This window comes from Notamacropus eugenii, chromosome X (genome assembly GCF_028372415.1).
Source record: "Notamacropus eugenii isolate mMacEug1 chromosome X, mMacEug1.pri_v2, whole genome shotgun sequence".
NCBI lineage: Eukaryota > Metazoa > Chordata > Mammalia > Diprotodontia > Macropodidae > Notamacropus > Notamacropus eugenii.
This window is the reverse complement of record NC_092879.1, coordinates 88,644,626-88,669,596: the sequence shown is the minus strand read 5'-3', so window position 1 is coordinate 88,669,596 and position 24,971 is coordinate 88,644,626. Positions and strand designations below refer to the sequence as shown.

Sequence of the window (24,971 nt, the reverse complement as noted above, 5' to 3'; positions counted from 1 at the left end):
AAAGGCCCAGAACTGGTGCTTCACTTGAACATAGCTCTCATGGCCCCTTTAGATCTTTTCTTCTCCGGTCTAAATATCCTTATTCTCTTCCACACATTTTTCCGTGGTATTAGCTTTTTATCATCTGAGTTACTCTAGCTCATTGGGAGGGGTAGGGATTGAACCTGTGATTTCATTGGTATAGGAAACTTTGAGGTGAAGAAACTGCTACCAGTTCAGGTCAACATTTTCTCTGCAAATTCCAGTCTTGGAGTTGCTCAGAGCACTGAGAGGTTAAATGTCTTGTCCAAGGTCATATGGCCAATAACACCCAGATCTTCCTGGCTTCAAGGTTAGCTCCATCCAGAGGCCACACTGCCTCTCAACTTCTCAGCATCATTCCTAAAATGTGGCATCCAGAGTTGAACACAATTCCTTCATCTCTGGTCCAGTCGGGGCAGAGTGTGGCAGGGGAATCATCACACTAGTCCTAGAAACTTCGTCTCTCTTGATGGCTATTATTATACTGAGCTTGCCATCTACAGGACTCCTTAGCTCTTCAGCAGATGAACTGCTGCCTAGCAGTGCTTCTCTCATCCTGGATGTATGCCACTGATCATTTTAACCTAAGAGTAAGACTATATTTATTTCTATTAAATTTCATTCTAATTAGATTTGACCCTGTGTTTTAATGAGTCTTTCTGAAGCCTTATTGTCATTCAGCATGATAGGTAACCTTCCTAGCTTTTTGGCATCTGCAGATCTGATCCCTGATAAAAATGTTCAGTAACTCAAACCCAAGTACAGTCTCAGAGGCACTCCAGTGGAGACTATTTCCTTCATTTTTGTTTAATCAATAGTCTTCATTTTTTTATATGACCTTTGTTTTAAAATGTATTCTTCTCCCTTCTTCCTCAGAAAACTATCCTTACTTAAAAAAAATGAGAAAAAAGCAGTTCAGCAAAACTATCCAATATGTGAGTTTGACATTATACACAATGTTTTATAGCTATAGTCCCCCACCTCTGTCAGCTGTGAAAATAAGAGGGAGGTATGTCTTCTCTGTTTTTCAGGGCCAAGCTAGATGGACACCACCTTTTAAGAAGTCATTGTGCTCTTTTAGTCTGACCATTTCACAATTCCAGTTCTGAAATAGATATAACCATGACTTTTGTCCAGTCTCATCAGCTTGGCCTTTCTACATAGTAGCACAGTGGTAGCCACTGAATGCTACCATGTAGAAGGATTCCAACTGATTGGTTCATCCCCTAAATTATGACTGCAATGGTCCTGGAACCATGCTGGTCTCTCCTGGGTTTGGAATTAAGGACCTCCCATGAATTGGTGACCCGTTTTTCTTCCCCACAGGCTTAAAAGGATCATTAGATGGATAAGTAGAATGTATAAGCAAAGAGAATTCCTAGTGGAAAGTGACTTTCTAGAAGGCTGTGTTCTTATAAAAAGACTGAGAGTCCAAGGGATGATCAAAAGAATGTGATTCTGACAAACACATCACTAGTGAATGTGTGTACAAACATTCACTGTTGGATCCTATCTGACCAGATTTTAGGGGAGACATAAAGAACGGCATAGATTTAGGACCCTTTCAAAAAAAGAAAAGGTACAGGAAGGGTCTCATTGTCATTGTAGAGCTTTGAGTCTAAACCCAGTCAGATACTACCCCATTTCATCCTTGTTTTTATCATGAAAAGTTGACAGGTAAATGTGAATTCAAACCTTTGACCCATCCTCAGCTGTCAAAGCAGAAACGATAATGAATTACCTGAGGTTTTCCACAGTTCGCAGGAGCTCCTTGTACTTCTGGATCAGAATGGAGGCAATCGATAATTGGCCTGCTAAAAACAAACAAGCAAACCCAAACCCAAACCCAAAACTCCATTATTGGTCATGCACAGTAGGGAAAGGCTAACCAATAATGCTACCTCTATCTATCTTAAATGAATTGAGGTATTATTTAACAAAGTTGCATAATTACTAACAGGGATTCTCAGAATGTTTTAGGGAATAAAAACCACAATAGAAAATGAAAGCATTTTATTGAATTTCACCAGGAGGTGATTTCTATCCAGACTGGAATTTGCAATTTGGAAACTGAAGAAGGTGCTGTCTTAGAGTTTGTATTTTTCTTTCCAGTTTTAATGAACAAGTTGCTCATAATAAAGGGAAAATATACACGCTTTTGAGTATGTGAAAATGTTTTAATACAATAAGTAAAAAATTACAGAATAATCTATTGCCTTCCACTCCCCAAATATATCCTCATTTTTTTTTGCAAATAGTCTGTTCATGTAGAACAAAAGTAAGTCTTCTTTAATAATATTTCTGTAAATTTGGGGGCAAAGACATAAAAAGCAATGAAGTTAATGGGCTGTCTTTTTTGAGGTAACAAGCTTTCAGTTTGATTGTCACTTGTGGTACTACGTTAGATAAATGCTCTGTGCCTACAGGGACAGGGGAGGCATATGTATATTTAAGAATAGTTTTCTAAAATGTTGAGATTCTGCGTACTGTTTCATATACATATGAATTCCATTCAGGACAAATGTGAAATTAGAGAAATAGAAAAAAAAACCACGGTATAGTCTCTCATAATTTTCCCCTCATCAGTTTGAAGGAATGGAGATCCAGAGAAAGCAGAACCAATAGCGGTTGGAGACTGGGATTGGGGATTCAGTGGAGACCATAGGCATGCATAGAGTTGGCCAGGCATGCCAGCATCCCCTGAGCTGAGCATTATCAATGCTTAATGCTTGCTCCAGGATGCGTCCAGTTATCCCCACACATGCACACACCTCTGTGATGGAGACCATAATGAAAACATGATTTAGGGCAAACTAGTTGAGGGATATTTTCAGATTATTATCTGCTTAAATGATCATGGGTTCTTTAATAATTTACCTGTACAGGTTGGAATATTTGGGTTGTATGGCTTCCATGTTTCAGTGCAGTTAGCTACGAATACAATTCTCCCTCAGTTCTCTCAAATGGAACTATGATGAGGGTAGGACAACTGGAATTTTATCCAAAGGCAAAATATTTAAAGGTTACTGGCCACACTATCCTGAGGGTGTTTCTTTTCTGTTTCTTCTCCCCCTTGGCATCAGTGGTGGTGCTTTGTCCCTATTCAGCAGATTGGGAATTTCATGATGTTCCTGGTGAGTTTAGGTTTAGGTGAGCCTACCTGCCCTGCCTTCTCCATGTATTCCATGTGGCTTCCTTTCACTTATGTGGTGATGGTAGCAAAATGGTAGAAAGAGAAGAGTGTTCTAAGAACAAAGGGAATGAAGAAGGAAAGGGAGCAAGTATTTATATGTGCCTACTATGTGCCAGGCATGAGTTAAGTGCTTTACAGGTATCACCTCAAGACAATATTGCCTTGAAAACCAGTGAAGATCAGTGGAGGAGAAAACCAACCTGCAGAGAGCTCAGCTTGTCCTTCTTTGGCATAACCCTCAAGAACTCAGGGTTGCTTCTGTGCCATGTTGAGACCTTGGAGAAGGACTTTAATGGAGGAAAGTGCAACAGGGCAGCAAGCATTTTCCTAGTGATCTCTCCCCATCAGTGGCATTTGGGGAATTATTACATTTGGATTCACCTACCTTAGTATTAAATGCTACTTCAGAAGATGAAGGGCTGGATGTGATGTGATACATTTAGAAGACGTCCAGGTTGGAGGCAATATAATCATAAAAGTATGCTGAGTTCAATTTTCAATATGTTTCAAAAGAAGAAGACTCCAGAGAAATGGAAATGAAATAAGAATGTGATTTTACCAAAAAGAGGAGACTGAGAAGACATTAATACTTCAGAATTATATTCCTACTTTCTCCTCTCTTTTAAAACCTTTATGAGAATGATCTCTGAAGGTGTTGAAAGTATCCTTGATAAAGGCCTGAGAAGAAAAAAGGAAGATAATTTATATAGTAGACCACATCTTCACAATCACATGATTGACTCAGGGGCGCAGAGAAATGAAGATCTTAAAATGTCTACTGTCTGTTGATTACTCCCTCCCAACCCCTCAACAAAAGAATTTGAATTAGTAATACAAAACATGGTCCTAAACATATCTGTGAAGCAAGATATCTCTAGTGTGTATGTTAATATCATATAGTATTTGATAGATGCATCCATAGACCTAACTTTTGTTCAGCAATTCACTGAATATCACCATTAAGAGATCAAAAAGGGATAGAGAAATGCTCACCTAGGGTTTTTGCCAGTGTTATTGAAATATCTTAATAGAATATAAACTCTTTGAGACCTGAGTTCCAATCTGGCCTCAGACACTTGCTGTGTGACTCTGGGTAAGTAGCTTACCTTATTTTGCTCAGTTTCCTCTTCTGTAGAATGAACTGGACAAAGAAAGGACAAACCACTCCAGTATCTTTGTCAAGAAAACACCAAGTGGGGTAACCAAGAGTCATAAACAACTGAACAACTGCAGGAAAATTCCTTGAAAGCAGGGGCAGTTTTAGTTTTGTCTTAGTACACCCATTTCATTGCACAGTGCCTGGCACATAGTAGGTGCCTAAAAAATGTCTGTTGATTGATAGCCTGTGGAGAGTTCAACTGGAAGAAGGCGAAGTTCTTTAAATGCTCCTTTTCATTGACAGTATTATACTAATTGTATCATGCACCAGAACACTGTGATGCCTCTTCAATGAAATATATAGTCCTTTAAAAGAAATTAACCTAACCATCCGTGCTAGAAAAAAAGTGGATGAGAAACACATATTGTCTGGATTACAACATTCAGTTGCATGAGCAGTCCATTGAGTTAGTCCATCAGTATGCATGTCTTGTACAGGGGGTACAGATATCCAGTGACCTGGACCTAGAATTTAATAGGAGAAGACAAAGCTGAATTACATTTAGGAAGTTGCACACTATTTTCGGTGATCCCAGGCTACTCATGGCTTCAACAGCCCATATCTTTGACACTAGTATTTTCCTTGTAATGTTTCTATGGCTCTGAATTGCAGAGCATCATCGTTTCAGAAAAATCAAAATTTCAGGTGACCCAAGGATGATGGAAAGTCATTCGAGGGGTATGAGTAGGCTGTGACAAATTTACAAACAATGACATGCATATGAGAAGTGACCTAAAGGCTAAGAAAGGAGATGGGATGCTAGGTAGCAAGAATGAGAGAGGGCAGAGGAAAGGTTTGTGGCATGTTGGGCAGATTCTCTGTGCAAAAGGAGGCAGTGTAGTGGTTGATACCACTGGCCTTCTGACTGTTCCATCTTTCTGTTCTGGGCACTTTCTCTGGCTGGTCCCCATGTCTTGAATGTTCTCCCTTTTCACCTCCACTTCCTGGCTTCCCATCCTTTCTTCAAACCCCAGCTGGAGTCCTGTCTTCTACTGTAGGCCTTTCCCAAGCTCTCTTAATTCTAGTGCCTTCCCCTGCTACCTAGCTCTAACTTATCCTGTTTATAGCTTACTTGTACATATTTGGTTGCTTTTCTACCTCCGTTAGACTGTGATATCCTTGAGGCCAGGGACCATCTTTTGCCTCTGTTTGTATGTCCATAGCCTGGTACACAGTAGGTACTTAATAAATGCTTTTTTGACTGAGTAACTGGTAGAATAGGAAAACCGCTAGAGCTCTGGATTTGGAAGACTCAGACTCAAACCCCAGCTCTGCTGTTTACTATTTTTGTGACCTTGGGCACATCATTTAACCCCTCTTGGCCAGAGTTTACTCCTTTGTAAAATGAGAAGTTTTATTAGATTACCTCTCAAATGTCTTCCAACTTTAAATGAATGATACTATGATTTATGAAAAAAAATACAGATAAAAATCAGGCAGTAGGGGAAAGAGCAGAAGGGTTGCAATCTGCACTGGTGGAGGTAATGCTCACAGTCTAAACTCCATCGACATATCGGAGTCATGATTTCTACTTGCTCACTCGTATTCCTTGAAAATTATGATCTCTGCCTGTGCCAGCCAGCCTTCTGCAAGATCTGTGTGCTGAGGTTCCCATTTGCAGAAAGCAACTAAAACTGACTTTTTAACCATTTGGAAGAGAAGAGAGTTGATCTGGTCGGAACTTTCTAAGCCCCACAACATGCAAACACATGGGTCTTCCTTGATGAGGCATTTGAGACCCTATTAAGTTTTAGCAGCTGGTATTTAAGAAGCAGAAGCAGATGGATACTGCAAAGAAGAGGTGACGATGCAGAGACTTGGGAGAGATGACAAACCGTGTAGGTAAACACACACTGTTGTTGCGTGGTAAATTTACAACCCACTTAATATTTTGGTAGGTTGCTGAGAATGACTAATATGGCATGGAGACGGGGCACAGAAATGTGGTCTTGGGGGAATGTAGAGATAACAAGGCTTAGGGACAAAAGGAGGTGGTTTATAAAAAGGGATGAAATGATATTTCATATGAGCATGGTAGGTAGTCGTGACCTTGAATTCTTTTTGGTTTCACCTCTCTAGTGCTAACGTGGGAGACATATTATCATAAGTGGGATGGAAGAGTTGACGAGATGCAGGAAAGTATCAGAATGTAGTTGGGGACTGGTGAAGATAGAAATTATAATACTTTTTGCACAAACACCCCAGGAAAATTAACCTCCCTGTACCCCTGGGAAATGGGTACCGTGATAGCTATTTTATAGCTGAGCAAACTGATGAATCACAGTGAAGCTGTGTAACTCAACCAAAGATGTACAATAAGACATGCAAAGGGCTGAAAAGAAAGCAGACATTCTGGCTCCTCACTTCTTGATTTAACCAAGCATGGAGCTCTCTCAAGCACGAGGTCCCATATACCAAGAGGGAAGGCATTAGGAAGTAAAATCTGATGAGTATTTTTCTAGAAATATTACAGCTGTCATCCCCAGGGCTGTGGTGCTGCAGATACTGGCAGGTTAAGATAGGAAATTTATATTTTTCGGGGAACTCTACATGGGTTGTTGCCACATCAGTGACAATGCAGGCAGAAGCACTCGATGCAGACTGCCGAAAGAATAGCCATACTCTAGGGCCGCCGACCACAGCCGTCAGAATTCTTCACTGTTTGTCAACCAGGATTACCACCTTCTGACTTAAGCCTTTTGCAGATGAAAGAAAATCATCAGTGGAAACAAGCAAATTTCCCTAGTCCTTTAGCATTCATAGTTGAGGCCTCCAGACACAAGCAGCATGATTCTCTAAGATACTGAACCCCAAAGAGAAAATATGGATGTGGATTCATGGTGTTTTTAATTTTTGAAACTTGGTTGTCCATTTACATCTTAATTTATTAAGCTTACTTGAGTAATCATGAAAATAAGTCATGGCCAACTTACAAAGGCGAGGCAATAGTCTAAAAGAAATAGAATGATTCAGACTGTCTTTCCTTGGCACGAAAACTTAATAAAGTGGGGCCAGTAAAAGCAGCGTTGGTGAGAGAGTGCTTGTGAAAGAAAATGTGTGCAGAACCGATGCAAATTTGAGGGACAAATGCAAATTTGGCACTGTACTAGGCCCTGTTTGCTCGTGTCTAGGCAGGTTACATATTAGCTTTCTTTGGGTTGGAATAGAAACACATGCATGGATTAAAGAGGAGATATAGTTCTTACCCATGGAGTTTGCAGTTAGACATCAACAAAAACAAGTGCTAACACAACATAGACTAAACTGGTAATAATTTATAGGGCAGAAGCAATTATCAGAGGGCAAAGTGAGAGGTTTGTCTTTAGTGTTCTTCCTCCTCCCCAAGCGTCTCTTCCTGTGTTCTCTCCTTTGCAGGACCATAGTCATCCTTTCTGCCTTTCTTCCTCCCTCCTCCAGGCACTCCATACATTCCTCTTGGCCTCCAACTGATGTTTCCTCTGTAAGCTTCACTCTGGCTTCTGTAAGGGAAGAAGGGAATTCTTAACATCTTGATGGCCACTAGCAGGGAAGTAACCTTTTAGAGTGTTCTATTAACTACTCCTGCCCCTGTGCTAGAAAAAAAAGGGACTTCTGTGATCTGTTCTCATTATCTGAGTATGATGTGGAAAAGGTGCAGATGAAGTGAGTGGCCATGGAGATGGAGAGAAAGGGGCCAATCCAAAAAACTATGGAGGAGAGATCAGAAATATCTGGCAACAGTTTGGATGTGTGGGATAAAATCAAAACAATTTATATCATAGATTTAGAGCTGAAAGAGACCATTTAGTCCATTTTCTTCATTTTACAGATGAGAAAATGGAGGCCCAGGTAGATTATGTGACTTGACAAGGATCACATGGGTAGGAAGTTTCAACAGTAAGATTTGAACCCAAGCCCTTTGACAAGAAGCAGGACTTATTCCATTGCACCACATTCCCAAGTATTGCTATCCACTCCCATTTTACAGACAAGGAAACTGAGATTCTGAGAGGTTAAATCAGTTGTTCATGGCTACCTAGCTAATAAATATTTGAGGCAGTATTCAAATGAAGATCTCCTTACTTCAAGCCTATCACTCTTTCCATTATGCCATGCTGAATTTAAGGGGCAGGGGAAAGGAAGGAAAGAAAGGAAACAAGAGGAAATTGTTGGAAATCACTGGACGTGACATACCAGGAAAACAGCAACAGGGCAAGGGTCTTTTGGAGTCCAGGAACTGATTCAGTTTATAGGATCAAGCAAGTTATCTAGGATAAAAATAATCAGATCTGAAGTCATGGGAAAGATTAAATACGTAGGAACAGGCAATGGGTAGTGTTCAGGACTTGAGGACCTTGGACATTTCTTAAAAGTTAAATCAAACAAATATCCATAGCCAAGAAGGCCAGGCATTTTGAGGTAATGGAGCCTGCAGATACTGTAGTGAACCTGATGCTCACTAGGGTTGAGGCTGTCTATTACATTTTTTAGACTTCTAGCTGAGCCTGGGTAGCTCTGAACCCACAGGTTCTGGTGTGTAATTCTGTCCTGACAGAGATTTAAAAGCTTATGGGTAGGCCCTGTTCCTGACAAAGACCCTTAGGAGGTCTAGAATGACTGGGAAGTTCTTACATGACAGTTATGAGACTGTTGCTAGAAGTGAAGAATTAGGATATTACTGATGTGTTAGGGAGGCTTGGAAGAGGAGTCAGTTTTGGATAGGAGCATGATAATACTTTCTAACTGCTCTCATAGCTTTTCCTCATTCCATCTTACAGAGCACACTGATAGCTTGAAAATTTGTTTTTCAAAATTATTTTTTTCTGATCCTCAACATTTTGGGTTAAGGTGGTTAGATCTTGTGATGCAATGGATAGCAGTTGAAACTGAGATGGCTATGAAAGTACCCTTTAATGGAAGGGAAAACATTCACTAGCTATGTTCTGATGTCACAAAGGATTTCAGAAATAAAAGATAATCGGATTTCATTTCCCATAAGCTTATGAGATTTCTCCCCCTCAGGGGACAATTCCTGAACCATTAGATGACAACTAGTGGTTAAATTAGGAAATACAAGTTGGATTTATAGAATTGGTCCTTATACTTGGAGGTCCTGTGCTGTGCCTGTGCTTAGTGCTGTGTGTTGGCTTTTAAAAAGACAAATTTTTTTCATCCAGAATTCTTCCCCTCTCCCCTTGATTTTCTTTACTAGCTTCCCAAAGAGAAGATCAGTTAGGTTATGGATCGATTTGACATTTTTTTCCCCATTTATTCATTTTTGTATATTATTTCCAACATCTGGAAAGTCTTTCCCAACCTCCAGTCAACCCTCCCGAGTTCATCTTATCCATGTTTTTTCCTCGGGTAAAACCTGAGCAATGGATTTGGGGTTTGCAATGTTAAGTCTTAGACAGATTTTAATTAGGCTTTGAAGGAAACAAGTCGGGAGCATTTCCTTTCTTTTTGTTTTTGTTTTTTTTACAGGCTAAGTAGATAGGAATTTATTTGTCTTTTGTGCAGATTGGGTTATGATTTTTATGGTTCAAAAGGCTGTGATTGTTTACTGTGGGGGGAGTTGTAAATATATTTTCTGTTAAAGTTATGTGAATGTGTGAAGTAATTTAAAAAGTAAATAATTGTTTTGTGGATGTTCAAAAAAAATTGATCCTAACATGAGTCTCTTCCCACCCCTTCCCCAGATGCCTCTTGGCTATTTTGATTGATTCATTTTTAGTGTTGAGTTCAAAAATTAACAAATCATTGTCCATCTGGTAAGGTGAGTGCTTAATAGGACTTCTGTTGCAAGATGATAATGCCAAGGGTTGGAGTCTGGTGGAAGTAAAATATTTTAAATGCAAAGGCAGTGATGTGGGCCATACACTGTAGTGTTACCGTGGGAACCGTAATCCGGAATTTTCATGACTTGTCTTGTGTGATTACAAATTTAATATTGTAGGAGGATTGTGTTGCTTTTTTTCTTTGTTTTGAGAATAATTTATTTGTGAATAATCAGGATTGGATCAGGCTTAGATGTGACCTGAATCTGCCCAAAGTGGAACGTGCCTTGGTCCTGCAGGAAGTTGAAGAAGAGAATGGATAGGAGGAAGAACACTTGAAAACCACACAGGCATAGGGCATGGCAAGTTTTCACCTAGGAAAAAGGAGGAAGAAAGAGCTTTGCAACTCTTTTTGCCTTGGCTTTGAAGTCACATGAAAATGAGGTCCCTTAGCCTTGCTCAAGTTTTCTTCAACATAACCCCATGGCCTAACCCAAATGTAAGCAGCAGGACTGACAGCATGAAAGGCAGGGGCATTACTCCTTTGGCCAGATGCACTGCAGCAAACTGCAGATGGTGACATCTCACTGGGGTGAGCTGAAGAGGAGCTACAGCTGCCAAGAGCAGTCTGGTGTGCAGCAAACAGGAAAGCTCCATTGGGAGGAGAGGCTTAGAGCTTCCCAGGAGTTGGAATCTGCATTCAGGCACATGAGGATATGTCTATGAAACACCAACTATCTAAATGAAGCAAAGTTAATGATATAATTGATCATTGATATAAATGATATGATATAAGCAAAGTTAATGACAGCAAACAGCTGGATGATTCTAATAGTTCCAAAAATCTGGATGTTGAGTGCTCTATTCAAATCCAGTTCTTTGGTATTGTACAGATGACCAAATATCCAAATAATTGCCTAAATGTTGCTGTTTTCCTTTTGTCTCAGAGAACAATAGGTTGTGCCACTGCGTCAATAAGAGCTATAGTTGTAGAGCCGAAGGGCAGCCTTCGCATCCATCTATGTGATATAGAAGACCAAGGCCAGACTGTCCCATACAGGTCAGAGCACTAGGGTATCTCTGAAATCTGAAGGACAGCATTATCTTGATTGTATCATCATGGAAATTGGTGGCAAAGTTTCTGCTACTTAAATAGAATCTACCTGGAGAAAAAAAATATTGAATGATATTATAAAAGACTACATTTTGTTTTGTTATTTTCTCAGAATTGCAGAGAAGGTGCTGACCTACATTGAAGAGGGAGTTCCCTATTATCAATGAAAGTGTAGGTACTGCCTCTATCCCAAATCTCTTAGTTTCTCAGATAAACATGTATGCAACTTCCACATTGCAAGATATCCAAACCTCCCTGGGTACTGTGTGCCTTACAAACAAATTTGAGAAGTACTTTGATAGGTGATGAATATGGGCAGACAAATGGTGAATGTAGATTACTACAGGGCAGTGCGAAGTAATAAAGATATGAGTTATAGAAAATCCAAGAAAATGAAATATGTCCTTTGGGCCATATAGCACACAGAATTTAATCTGAGAAAAAACTTGGTTAATGGTGGATAAAAACACTAAAATTTCAAAAAGATTCCTTGCATAAAACAACAAACAGTACATCTGAAGAAATATGAATTGAAGTGGTCCAAAGGAATCACTCAAGTCCTACAGTAAGGTCAGCTCAGCTTAGTTACTCTCTTTTGTTTGATGATTTCTACTAGGAGAGGCAGCTGTGAAACTGTGTCTAGAGAACTAGCCTCAGAACAAGCATGACCTGGCTTTTAAGACCTGCCTCTGACCCATACTGGCTGTTTGACCTTGGGCAAGGTCAAGCCTTAGAAGCTGCTAAGGTGTTGATCTGAATTGATAGAGGGAATTTCCCCTTCTGGGAGTTCCCAGTTCCAGTGACATCTAACCCCTATTGCCTATTTTCTACTAACTAAGAAATCAGAGGTAGTATTGAATAGTGGTTAGCTTGTTGGACTTGGTATTATGTAAACCCTGCATTTAAATCCTGCTCCTGATCTATACTAGCTAAGTGACCATGGGCAATTTCCAAACTCTATGAGCCTCAGTCAGCTTTCTAATAAGATTTATCTACTGAGTTATAGATGAGTTGAGATGATCACTTGAAGGTTGGGGAAATCACAAATCATTGTAGACATATTAGAAGATCCAGAGCAAGGGGACTGCCTGAAGTGCACAAAAGTACTACCCAACAAAGAGAATCTTTTCTTTTTTTACACAGTCTAGACTTTGAGAGATAATGAACGCAACATCTCTATTTGAAGAAAATAGACTTTAAATGGAGATTAGATAATTTTGTGGAGTAATACGAAAGGCTGGATTGAGGCCTAGGTGGATTTCTGGCCACCCTCATTTATGAAATTTCATATCTCACTGCAGAAGTAGGCATAAGTACTGTTATGTTGGAAACAAGAAAGATAGTAAAAGAGAGGTCTATTGAATCAGACTGTTATAAAACAAGAAAATGGTAAGGCTCTCCTAGAATGAGAGTGATTTAGAAGTAAAGGCAATGTAAAATTGATAAAAAGGCCAGAGTTGCTTAAACACCATTGAAAATGACACAAAGAAACAAAAGGTAAAAGGAGAGAACAGTGGAATTGACCAATTTAAAGAAGAATGCAAGTCTCACAAGTAAAATTGATATTGCAGATGGGAGGGTATTCATGCCAAAATAGTTCCAAGATAGCCAGTCCTGGCTGTCCCCATGTCCCTGTTGGGGGTATATCAGGGTGCTATGCCAAAGAGGATTGGTGATTGAACCTGGAAGAGCCTCTCACCCTGTGGGCCTATTGGCTTTTGGTCTCTTTCAAGGTATCCTCCCTGTCTCAGTCCCCAGACCCAGAGACATGAGAGGGCTAGCCAGCAACTACTAGTTGTGTTTATCCTTAAGGTTAGTGAGAAGAACACGTGTTCCATTGGAAGGGGGCAAGGGAATTCAGGCTCTGGTTTGAATTTGACTGAACATATAATGCCAAGAATTTTCAATTCATATATATATATATATATAACTACCCAAAGTCTTAGCATCTAGGTAGCCTTTTCTACCACAAAATGGAGACAGGAAAGTTCCAAACTATTTGGTGCTCTGTTTGAGGAATGGGACAATGAACATAGCTACATGTCTTCAAGATATCACATGTGTGCCATACAGGAAATCTGTTACCTGTACTTATTTGGAATCTATTTGTTCAAGTGCGATTAAAAGATGAAACTGGCTTAATGATAAAATTATCCAAAATCACTCTAGAAAAGCTTTATATTCCTTTCACATTGTGTGTATTCTGTGGTGTTCCTTGGGTTACAAAATGTATGAAAATTTTCACAGTATTTAAAAAATTGTACACTTGGGTGAGAAGGAAAGGTTGAAGATGCATTTGCAAAGATGCTCTTTTAATTGTATTTTTATACATATCTATTTCTGTATGTATATACTACATATACATACAGTTGAAATAGTGGACTACAGTGCAAAAAGAAATCTCTACATCTCTAGCTAGTTCTAGCCCATTCCCATCCGCTTTTCTAGATTCAACTATATATAAACTGTCCTAGTCAGAAGAGAATTTCTTTTGAAGATCTTCAGGGAAAGGGAGCTCCCAACCTCTTGGCAGTATGTTTTTTTCACTGAATCTAACCTTTTTTCTTCTTGTCATCCACATTATGAAAGCTTTATACAGTTAACTCTTATTATAAGCTCATAAAGTCATTATCCAGCTTGTAGATTATCTGGGCACTTTGCTTTCATCTCTCTCATATTGCCTCCTTTTCAAATGTTTTCCTGTTAATTAGCAAAAGGCAGACAATGGAAGGGGCATGAAGTGAAACTCAAATCAGTTTCATTTTTGCTGCTTGCTAATAACTGCTAGTAAAAAATTACATTGATAGAGAAGAAGGGAAAAAAGCTGCACTACAGAAGAGTCAAGGAAATCATTGTCCAGAGAAGACGAGCCTAGGGTATGGAAGCAGTCAAACAGAGGTCAGAGGCCATGGGCTGAGTAGGAGAGTGAAAATGAGGAGTGGAACGAGGGGAACGAACTGAAGTGAAGTGAAGACCAGACCCAGGAGCTGTGGGCATCTTCTTGAGGGTTAGTACAAAGCCTGAAGTTGAAGTATGTGTGTCTGTGTGTGTGTGTGTGTGTGTGTGTTTAAATTAACATAAGAAATTATTATGAATGGCATTGTGTTGTAAATAGATAGCTCAACTTGGAATCAAGAAGACCTGGGTTCCAGTTCTGCCTTTGATGTTTAACTGTGTGACCATGGGCAAGTTACTTACCCTCTCTGAACTTCAGTTCCCTTATTTGCAAAGTGGAGATAGGAATGCCCATAGCACTTCCTTACAGGCTTACGCAAAGTAGCACATATAAAGTGTGCCTTTAAATCACCCCTAAAAGTGCTATAGAAGTGTTAGCTCCTAGTGTCGTAAAACATCTTGCAGGTATAAGAGAGCATGCACAGAACCTTGAAGAGACCCTTAGATAGGAATCGAAGTCTGAGCTATAAAGAAATAACTTCCTAGGGCACTGAAGGGAGGCCTGGAGTGGGTGTGGTACAAGCCCAGAGTCTGACACAGGAGTAGGATCCTTCTTCTAAGCTTTGATAAAACTTAATCCAGTACAGATTGTATTTGGGTCCAGACGGATGGGCTTTGTAGTTGGGGGGAGTGGGGGAGGGGAGTGCAATTCCCCAGTGACTTGGACCCAGTAGCAGTTCTGATCATTAGACAAGGACCAAGTGAAGCAGTCATTAGAGTAACTAATGAAGCCTCCCAAGGGACTGTGTGCTGCAGCTTTCTCTTCCAAAGAAACCACCAGGACCTCCCAGTCCAAATGACTTGAGAATCCAAAATTTTTCTGGGGGCTGAAAAGGAACGCTTAGCCCTCAAAACTCCAAATGCCAGGTAGTTCTAAAACTCCTATTATGACCTAAGTATACATAGAACAAATAGCAATAGCTTATACAAATACAAGGTTGCTAGAGAGGGAGGATAACAGCGATTGGAAGGATCAGAAAAGGCCTCATATAGAAGGTGGAAGCAACTGTTATCTTGGAAGAGAAAGGTGAAGGAAGAGAAAGGTGAAGAAAGAGAGCGTCCCAGGCATGGGTAAAGCATGTTAATAGAATCAGCCCATTAATGAGTACAAAGGTATAGTGGATACAATTTTGAACCTGGAATCAGGAAGACTTGGCTTCAAATTCTGCCTCAGATAGCTGTTGGGTGTGTGCTCATGGACAAATTACTTAGCTTCTGCAAGCCTCAGTCTCATCATCTGTAAAATGGGCATAATAATACCTGTAGGACCCATAACATAGGGACCTTGTGAGCCTCAGGTGAGATGAAGGAAAGCCCTTGGCCAACCTCAAAGATCTGTGTGTGTGTGTGTGTGTGTGTGTGTGTGTGTGTGTACACACACACATGTATATATAAAATCTTTAAAATAAAGTTAAAAATAAAACTCCAACATCACACAACACAACTCTCTAGAGTTAATGTACTCTGGGCAAATTAATGCATATAAATTAGGCCATTTTCATGTGCCATTTCTAGCACATGTTGCTATGGTATTTAATAATCATTTTAGCTGGCATGTAAACACCCAAACAGCTTTACTATTCAGTTCTGAACACTAACGCCCACACAAATCTACGCATTTTTCCTGCATACAAAAAGCTGTCTGGGACTCATCTGAGTATCAAAACGTAGGATATGTTTTCCTTATAACATTTTTCTAGACGAACAAGAAAAAAAGCTTCAGTGAGTCAAGAAGTTTTCATTAAGCACCTACTATGTGTGAGGCAGTATACTATGCACTGGGGATAGGCAGAACAGAGTTTCTGCTCAGAGTGTAGTGGAATGAGCATGAGTCATGAGGGATGTGGGTTTGAATCCTGCTTTTCATGCTTGCGCATTGTGTCCACCTGTGAGCCTGTTTTCCTCACTTGTAAAATGGGAATAATACCATTTTATCTACTTAAAATCCAATCTACTTTATATGTAAATCTACTTATTTGTAAATCTAATTTACAAAATACAATCTGCTTTATATATTTGGTAACTCTGAATAGGTAATACATAGAAAGTATTTTGCAAACTCTTAAAAACACTATCAAAATGCCATCATACTTGAGAATAAGGAAATGGCTTTAAGGCCCAATCCCATACATTAATGTCAGAGTGAACTATGTGATGTGATATGAGGAGTTTCGCAAGGGTTCTTGCCCTTGAAATATTTATCCCACTGGCCTTGTCATAAAATCTGAAATTTTTACCATTATCACATGTCTCGAAGGCTTTTGTTAAAGTGTGACTCTGTTGGAGTTGGTGATGAAAATACACCACAGCGTGGAATAATTTATTGGATAAGCTAAATGTTATTGAGCACAAAGGGAATGGGACACAGGGGGACAGGGAAATTTTGAATTGGAGAGGGGAAAAAAGGTCCTGTTAGTGGACAGGCCCAAGGTGTACTATTGTCAAAGTCCTGTATGGGGTCTAGTTGGACAGGATTATTGTGAGGAAAAAATGGGGCAGCTAGGTGGCATAGCTGATAGAGTTCTGGGCCTGGAGTCACAAAGAACTAAATTCAAATCCAGTCTCAGAAGCTTACTGTGTGAGCTTGGGCAAGTCATAACTCTATTTGCCTTAGTCTCCTAATATGTAAAATGAGGTGGAGAAGGAAATGGCAAGCCATTCCAGTATCTTTGCCAAGAAAATCTCAAATGGGGTCACAAAAAGTTGGATATGATTAAAAAAAAATGACTGTATTTTACAAAAGAGGGAACTGAGGCACTGATGTTTTTTTCACACATCTTATTTTTTTATGACAGAAATACTCTCTAAGAAAGAGCTGTGAGGTAAAATTGAAGTAATATATTAAAAGAGCTTCAGTTTCTTCTTTTATAAAATGAACGAGAGAACAGTGGCCCTTTCCTAACATGAATTTTGTAAGGTAAAAATGAGGTGATATATGACAAGTACGTCAAAGTCTCAGTTTGCTCTTTTGGAAAATGGACATAATAACAATGGCCCCTTCTTCAGAGTTTTTGGGATGTAAAAATAAGGTAATATGTGGAAATTATTTCATTTTCCTCTTTCTAAAAAACATATGATCCCAGAACCCTTCTTCAGATAGTTTGTGAACCACAAGTGAAGTAATAGATGAAAAGTGCCTTTATATATCAATATTCTCTTTTGAAAATCATGTATGATATTAGTAACCAGTTCCTCATAGTACGGTTGTAACGTAAAAATAAGGTAATAAATGTATGGGTCACAATTCAGCACATCAGTTCCCTCTTTCTTAAAAATAACATTACCTTCCTCTGTGTGTGAAGGACAAATGAAGTAATATATGAATAGTACTTCATAATTTTAGTTTCTGTTTTTGAAAAATGAAAATTACAAAAAAGATACCTTCAGAATTGGATTATTATGAGGTGAAAGTGATGACAAAACAGAAAGTACCTTACAGAATCAGTTTAGTCTTTCCTAAAACATAGATGAGAGGAATGATCTCTTCCTTAGAGCATTGCAGTGAGGTAAAAATGATGTAATAGTGTATATGAAAATCCTAGAGAGAGTTTTATTTTCCTCAGTTCTAAAATGGTCAAAAGAACACCAAGGCCCAGAGAGTTTGAGGTAAAAATGAGGTAAGATATGAAAAGTACCCCACAGCCTCAGTATCCTCTTTTGTAAAATGGACATGACAACAGTGGCCCCCTCTCACAGGATTAGTTGAGGTAAAAAACGAGGTAATATATAGAAATTACCTCAGAACATCAGATTTTTCTTTCTTAGAAAGGAAATGGCTACGATGGTCCCTTGCACAAGAAGTTTTGGTGGAGAACCAATGAGATAATCTATGAAACATACTTCAGAACTTGAGTTTCCACCTTTGTAAAATGGACATGAAGATACTGGCCCCTCCCTCCCAAGGCTGTTTCGAGATAAACATGGGATGATATGTGGAAAGTAATTCAAATGTTGTTTACTCTTCTAGAAAAAAGACATGCCAGCACAGGCAGTTTCATACCAGGATTGCTCTGAGGTAAACATGAGGCAATTTGTGAAAATAACTCCAAGCTTCATTTTTTCTAAATTATAAAACAGAAGAACAGCCCTTTTTTAGAGAGTTTTTGTAAAGGACAAACAAGTTAATTTATGAATTGTACCACGGAACCTTAATTTCTTCTTCTGTTACATGGATGTGGAAACAGAGGAATTTTATGAAGTATAAATGACATGATATAGAGAAAGTACCTCAGTGGTTAATATTCCAGGTTTCTAAAGTGGAGATAGCAACGGTGGAGCATTCCTTAGGGAGTTTGTGTGTGGTATAAATGAGGTAATATATATGAGGACGATAATGACTGATTTCCCACAGGATCATTTCTTGAGATAAAAAATGGAAGGTACTCCAGAATTTCATTTTAATTTTTCCCAAAATGTGGATGACAACAGTGACCACTTCCTCACAGAGTTTTTTTGAGAAGTAAAAAGGACAAAATATTTGAATAGTACCTTATGAATATATTTTTCTCTTCAGAAAGATGGACATGACAATAATGGCACATCCTGAAAAGAATGATGTAAGATAAAAATAAGGAAATAAATGAAAAAAATGTGATGAGGTAAAAATAACAAAAGATATGAAAGAAGTTCATTTTTTGTTATTTTAAAACAGAACAGTAAGCCCTCCTCAGATTGTTTTTGTGAGGTAAAAATGGGAAAATCTACAAAAAATACCTCAAGTGCTTCTTTTTCTTCCTTTGTAAATGGACATGGCAAGAAGGGTCCTTCCCCCAGAGGGTTTTTATGAGGTCATATTGATGTAAGAAATGTGAAATACCCGAGAGCTTTAGTATGTTCTTTCTGAAAATGGAGATAAGAAACTATTTCACAGGGTATTTTTGTGAACTGACTTGAAAACAGACGTTACACAGATAGTTTTGGGGAGGTAAAAATAATCTTCTCAAAGCACCTCAAGGGCTTCAGTTTCCTTTTTTGTAAAATGGACATGGCACCAGAATTTTTGTGAGGTAACACTGAGGTAAAAAATGTGAAGTGTCTGTGATCTTCAGTACATTTTTTCTGGAAATAATAAACCCCATCCTTTCCTTGGAGTGTTTTTGTGAGGTAAAAATGAGGTAACATAAAAATTACTTTAGAACTTTAGTTTCCTCTTTTGAAAACTGGACAGGAAAATAATGAACCCTTCCTCATGGGAATTTGTGAGGTAAAATGTGGTAATGTTGTGAACGTGTTTCTTCTTTCTTCAAAAGAAAATGACCCAGTGAGCCTTTCCTTCAGAGACTCTTTGTGAGGTAACAATGAGGAGATGTGAGAAAAGTCTTTCAGAACTTTATCTCCCTCATCAGTAAAACTGACTTTAAACAGTATTTTATTGTGGTGAAAAAAATGAAATTACCCTCACAGCTTCTCTTTCTCCTTCATAAAATGGATATGACAACACTGGTCCTTTCCTCAGAGTATTTCTGTGGTAGAAAATGTGTTAATATATGGAAAATATCAGAGAACCTCAGTGTCTTCTTTTGTAAAACTTAAATGACTACAGTGGCCCCTTCCTCACATAAGATTATTGTGCTGTAAAAATGGGATGACAAATGGAAAATGCCTTAGCCTAGCCTTTCTGTTATCGTATTCATAAAATGAACATGACAACATCAGTCCGTTCTTCAGGTTTTCTGTGGTCAAAATCAGGTAATGTAGGAAAAGTACCTCAGATCCTCTCAGTTTCTTCTCCTGTAAAAAACATGACAAAAACGGCCCCTTCCTCACCCGTTGTTATGAGGATCAAATCTGTTAAGCTATATAAACTTTTAAATATGAGCTGTTATTTTGGTTCACAGGTTGTTTTTTATTCCCGGCTTGTTGATAAACTCATTCTGTACAAAATACAGATTGCCTCATTTATCTTCACTAAATATAGCCACCTTCCTTTCTTATACTCTGCTAATCATTTTTGCCCTCCCTATCCCCATCCAATGTTTATTTTGCTTTGAGGAGAGGTGGGATTCAAGACAAGTATAGTAAGCGTTTTGTAACCCTATGCCCTATTTTCCCAACCCTATTCACCCTCCATTCCCTTCTGGGTTCCTCTTTGCACTGATCTAGTTTTAATTTTGTTTGGGCAGGCAGGTATAAAACCCAATCGGGCTGTTTGCTTCCCTGGAGCCCACATTTCCTAGACTCAGCCGTTTTATTATAGTACAGTCCTGAGACTATTATCAGTTCAAGAATTCTTCACTTGCAGGCACAATATGGCCACTGGTGGGTGGAGCTTGGGTTCTGACAGGAACTCGGAGTTAACGCCTCCCACTGTGATGTCATCACGTAGTATAGGCGCTGGAATTTAAGCAACGGTTCTTGGTTCTTCACCACAGAACAGCCGTTGGTGTGCGGTAGAAGCAGAGTCTCAATATTCTCATGGTCTGTTCTCTTTTTTCTACTCCTAATTGCCCTCCAAAAGTTTTTTTATTTTCTCTATTGCTGTACCCCCAGCCTCTGCCAACTCCACACCTGCCTTCCTGACTTCCAGAGGTTGTTACTCCTGAATTTCCTGAGGTAATTTTTGCCATGGCCTCTACCAGTTCCCTCAGGAATGAGTTTATTGTGGGAGGGATATACCAAGTAAAACAAAAGATTGGGGCTGGAGCTTTTGGGGAAATCTATCTGGCAACTAATATTTTAACACACCAGGATGTAGCCGTGAAACTTGAATCTCAGAATTCCAGGTACCCTCAGCTGTTGTATGAAAGCACAGTCTATAGCATCCTCCAAGGTGGGGTGGGCATCCCCCATATATGTTGGTTTGGTCAAGAGAGAAATTATAATGCTATTGTTATGGATTTGCTGGGACCCAGCTTGGAAGACCTCTTTAATTACTGTTGTCGTCGATTCAGTTTGAAGACTGTCCTGATGCTAGCTGACCAGATGATTAGCAGAATTGAGTATCTGCATAGTAAGAATTTCATACATAGGGACATTAAACCCAATAATTTCCTGATGGGCATGGGACGTCACCGTAACAAGCTGTTCCTCATTGATTTTGGTTTAGCCAAAAAGTATCAAGATGATGAAACCAAAGAACATATTCCCTATCAGGAAAATAAAAATCTAATTGGCACTGCTAGGTATGCCAGCATCAATGCTCACCTTGGTGTAGAACAGAGCCGTAGGGATGACCTAGAAGCGATTGGCTACGTGCTGATATATTTCATCAGGTCAAGCCTTCCCTGGCAAGGTCTAAAGGCAGCTAGCAAGGTAGAGAAGTATAAAAAGATTGCTGAAATGAAGATGGCTACACCTGTTCAAACCCTGTGCAGTGGCTTACCACCAGAATTTGCCGTATACTTTAACTACTGCCGCAGTCTGCGCTTTGACGAAACGCCAAATTATTCCTACCTGAGGCAACTATTTCACCTTCTTCTCAAATCCCTGACCTATCCATACCAGCGGAGTGATTATACCTTTGACTGGATCATCCTGAAGCAGAGATCGTACTGGGCACCTGTTTCTGGTGGACGGATTCATCAGGCTTACTACCCAAAAGAATTCTAAGGAGCAAGAGCAGATGATACATCAAATGATAAGATAACGAAAGGTAACTTTATTTCAAAAATGTTATTTGATGTGGACTTTTACTTTATTTCAAAAAATGTTGTTTTATGTGGACTTTTACAAATTGTTGGAGCAACTGTTTATTGTTAAGAACTTTAATTCAAAATGCAAAAAAATAACCACCACCTTAATTTCAGAAGGAAAAAGAACTTTAAAAAAAACACCTTACTTTCAGAAAGCAAAAAAAGAACTCAATTTCAGAAAACTAAAAAAGACTTAATTTCAATGTATACTACTGTGGTAGACAAGATCTTGCAGACCTAGACTCCATCAGATTTCTAAGTTTGGCACTAATAAGACAAAGAAGATCAGAAGTTCTTACTGTCCAGTTCTAGAAATACCAGAACATTATAGTCATTTGCTGATGGATAGGGCAGTCTTTTACAACTTAATTTTAGCATTAACCAGCTGTGAGTATCTTGATGAAGTATGTAGTGTCCAGTTTTTTTAGTTCTTTTTTGCATTTTTTTCAGGTCTAAAAGTTTACTAAGCCATTGGCACAGGTGATTTTTGAAATATGCTACTTTGAGATCTCATTCAGAAGAACTACATAAACTGTCTTAAACCTCATTTGGGACATTTATAACTACTCCCAGTTAGATTCCCCCCCTCCTGGAAATTTGGAAATGTTAAACTAAAACCTTTAACTTGCAAAATTATACATCCAAGTCAGCAACTAGAGAAGCCTTTTTTTTTAAGATCTGAAAGACTATAGACTTACCAAGCTAGAAATAACATCATCTTAGATGAAGATTTAATGAAAGAACTTGTCTACTGCTAGATCACCTTTTAGAACTCCATCAACTCTACAACATTCCTGGTATACAAAAGAAAAACAACATTTGCCACAGAAATTTATTAAACATCATACAATCGAACCTCTGTGTAAGTTTCTTTGTAAATATAATCTCTGCAAAAATTGTTTTTTTATTTGAAATGGAAACTTTTTTAAAAAGTTAATATTATAATTAATTTTTTGTAAGAAAAAAACAAAAAAATGCCTCCTAATTTATGGGAGGGTCAGCATCTCTGTAATTTTTAATAGGCTGTTTGTCATTCTTTCTAAATCATTTTAGGTTTAGTGTTGCTACTTTTTCCTTTCTTTTGGCATGTTTTTTCTCCTTGCCTCAATGAAGAAGGCATACTTGTTTTTAATATCTATATCTGTCTGTCTATACACACACACACACACACACACATACACACACACATACACACAAGTCTTCCTGTCTCAGTACCTACTAGTGCACCTGTCAGGATTTGATACAGACAGTTTGTATTGCTATTAACTAAACAGCTATACTGATTTGCTATGGTCTTTTAGAAAAGTAGAACAGAAGTGTTGGAAGGCTTTTGAACAAAGGAGATTTCCACATCCTTGTGAAATGGCTATGATCTGGCTGAAATGAGCTCTTAGCTTCTTTCTGTGTTGTTCACATGATTACTGCCCTAGCCCTCAAGGCTACCTATGTGAGCGCTCTTAATCTCTTTCTCTTCCTTTATCTGTGACCCATCAGAAAGAGGGATTCTGATTGCTGGCAGTACACTAAACAGATCACCTTATGCATTTATAGCACGTCAGGGTAAATGTAAAAAACAACAGCAAAAAACCCTGCTCTCTGAAAATCCTGCCAGGTGTCTCATGTGTAAATATGGAGTTCTGGGCATTAAGTCTGTGAAATCCTGAGAGAAAGATTTGTTTGGTGTCTCTTAATTCCATATTATATTGTTTTTTAAAATTTGAAAAAAAATGCCTCAGCAATTACTTCATGATTGCAATATTCAGCCATTTAAGGTTTATTTCAGAACTCTAGTCTTAAAATATAAATGAGCTCTTGGGGATAGGCAGTGTTTTTAGTGATTTTTTTTCCTGCCTGGATAAAGCAATAATTGGTTTGGTTCCTTAGTAGGAAATTAGTCTCTAAAAGTTATTTTTACATATGGTTTATGTAAAAGAAAAAAAAATGGTTTGACTTTGGTAATAGTGGGGAACAAATCTTTTCCAGGGTTTATGCTTTCATTTACTGTGCACTTAGGTGATACACTTTTTCTGAAATATATTTGTTCTGTGTTGTTTAGTTTCTTTGTCATTTGAAAAAAAAAGTTGTAGTATAGTCGAAGTCTTTTATTTATGACTGTTTAACATTTTAAAGCATGATGCAAGTATTCATTCTGAATATTTTGCCATTTCGTCTCCTGCTAGAAGTGGAACTCCATTTGTCATTGAGCCACCATGCCTTCTCTTCCTTCAATTGACGAGAGGAGAATTAGAAGTTTGGTGAATTTGCTGACATCTTGACTGGAGATAAAGCTTATTTGGACAAAATGCACATTACGTCTTTCCACAAAAATGATGGTTCCAGTTGAAGCACAACATTCCATACTAAGATGATGTAGATACTTGTACTGTGGCTTATTTTGCTGAATTTTAATGTAACCAAGGGAATGGCCAGGGAAGAGATTGGGAGTGTTACTACTGTTTCTACTGAGCTGACCTAATGGAGGGGGTACAATTTTTTTTTAAATGTTGGGGAGTTGCCATTTCAACTTATTTGAATGTCTCTATTTGGAAAAAAATAATAAGCAAATGCAAGCACGGGGAGAGGCTGATTTAATCTCGTACTATTGTACAGATATTCTAATGATCTATACATGCATGTTAAAAGGGGCTTTATTTAACACCTGCTAGGAAAAAGTGGTTATAGAGGAGTGTGCTGAAAGTTGAGCTTTTCTCCTTCAAGGGGACTTGTTTTCATTTTTCTTATTTCAGGTGTATAAATAGTCAGATTCTCAAAGTTGCAAAGGTTTTCCCAAGGAATGGGTGCGGCTGCTTCACACATGTTGTTCCTTCTACTTGATAGTAGATTGCTTTAGTTGCTGTGAAGATGTAGCAACCTGGATGTATCACTAAGAGTTCGAGTGACTTGCCTGGACCATTTTTCTGTGTTGTCTGTCATCTGCTCTCCAGCCCACGCCTGGCATAGACATCTGCCCTCTTAGGCATATTTAGAAGCTTCATTGATACAGGAATTAACAGTAAATGAGAGTGGTCCATTGGTGACTTGGATAAAAGGCAGCTGAAATGGGCCTAATGTTGAATATAGGACTAGGATAGGGAGTCTAGCCAGTGGTGCTGTGCCTGCTTGACTTTAGGAAACCCAGTCA

The 24,971-nt window shown here is 38.7% G+C and overlaps 1 pseudogene; it reads left to right on the top strand.

Moving 5' to 3' along the window:
* Positions 1 to 20,676: 20,676 nt before the first annotated feature.
* Positions 20,677 to 21,829, top strand: LOC140515438 (casein kinase I pseudogene; annotated as a pseudogene).
* Positions 21,830 to 24,971: the final 3,142 nt, after the last annotated feature.